Genomic DNA, 1541 nt, shown 5'->3' on the forward strand with positions numbered 1-1541 from the left:
TTCATGGCCGGTTATATTCCTCTGGCCGGCTTACTCCTCTGATCAAGGAGATAAAAGCTCCTTGCTCTGATTTGTTCCATTTCTACGATTTTTCCAGCGATCCGGAGTCTGGTAGAGACTAGTTTTTTAACGTTTTTTAGTCGTTTTATCGGGCTTTCTATTTTGTCATTTTTCTTGAAGTACGCCAACCAGTTAGGTTTTGACATAGCAAGATAAAATAAAAAACAAAGAGCCAGATGAAAACGACTAAAAAAAACCAGCCGGAGCCTAACCTCTGCTTGGAGAGTAGGCTAAACACCGTCCCCAGCTTATGTTACTGTCTAACGCCACGGAGGAATCTGCTTGGAGATTACGAAATAGAAACGGCCCGATATAAATGCCTAAAAAACGCCACCAAAACAACCGCTGCTTTGAGAGTAGGACTTCACAAATGAGTTGGAAATAGTTTATACTTATTAGTAGTAACGTTACTATTCATATAACCGACAATGATTTGCGCGTGGTCTGTTTGAACCATGTTTGCATTCCACAAATAGGAGTTCAATGTTCGAGCAAGGAGGTTTTGATAGGCCCCTGACAAGGCGCACAGATGCTTCACTTCTAGACTACTAAACAAACAACAAAAGAAAACCAAGAGTGGGATATGCTGATTATGTTGGCCGAAACCATTTTCACGAGAATAACTATGCGCTATTCAGTACGACCAATCTCCCAGTCTTTAACTGATCTGCACGATTGTATTGGCCAAGAAAGAAAAAAAGTTAGACGAATTATCAGTAACGTTCATAAAACTATGAAAATGACTGTATTCAAACATCGTTTTGCTGATGTTACGACAGACCCCAACCCCTAACCCAATGTGTTTTCTTCCAAAAGTTCTTTTGTTATTCTATGCGCCAACAACGGCTACGTGATAATTACCTCTTACGCTGTACTATCGGTACACGGACCACGCTGTTTTGTAAAGGTCGAATTCCATCACAAAACGTACGCTGTTGCACAGGAATCGCCTTTCATTCTTCGGGAGAACAAATTAGTTTACGCCGAGTTTGTCAAGGTAAGTTTAGTCTTCTATTGTCTCCTTGAAAACACTTTGAAATCACGGTCATAGGCTGGTTGTTTTTCAGGGTCCAGACAACACAAAGAACATGTGCATTGGATCGTTGTGTACTCACGTGAGTGACTGTCCAAAACGTGTGCCATTTTTCCATACGCACTGTATGTTTGTTACTAAATCAAGCTCAAAACTTCTGAAACCAATGGGTTTTGTTAGACTCCTTGCTGAGACAAGTAATGTTTCAATTTAATAGTAATCAAAACAACAAGAGAAACCGTTGTCTGTAGACCAAAGTGAAGTCAGGGGTTACTCTCAAAGCAGAGGTTAGGTTCTAGCTGTTTTCTAACGTTTTTGTTTTTCTTTATCGGGCTTTCTATTTTGTCATTTTTCTTGAAGTTAGGTTTTGCAAAACTACGAAAACCTCGCCCTCCTTTTTCAGCACTGGAACCCAGTGCTGAGGATGGCGTCAGCACTGGATTTCCAG

General features: G+C 40.7%; 1 protein-coding gene across 1 annotated transcript in view; it reads left to right on the plus strand.

Annotated features, from left to right (window-relative positions):
- The window catches only part of LOC118420134, a 10521-nt gene that overhangs the window by 3819 nt on the left and 5161 nt on the right, over positions 1-1541 (plus strand). The gene's annotated exons all lie outside the window — the stretch shown is intronic.

The sequence above is a fragment of the Branchiostoma floridae genome, chromosome 7, assembly GCF_000003815.2.
Source record: "Branchiostoma floridae strain S238N-H82 chromosome 7, Bfl_VNyyK, whole genome shotgun sequence".
Lineage (NCBI taxonomy): Eukaryota > Metazoa > Chordata > Leptocardii > Amphioxiformes > Branchiostomatidae > Branchiostoma > Branchiostoma floridae.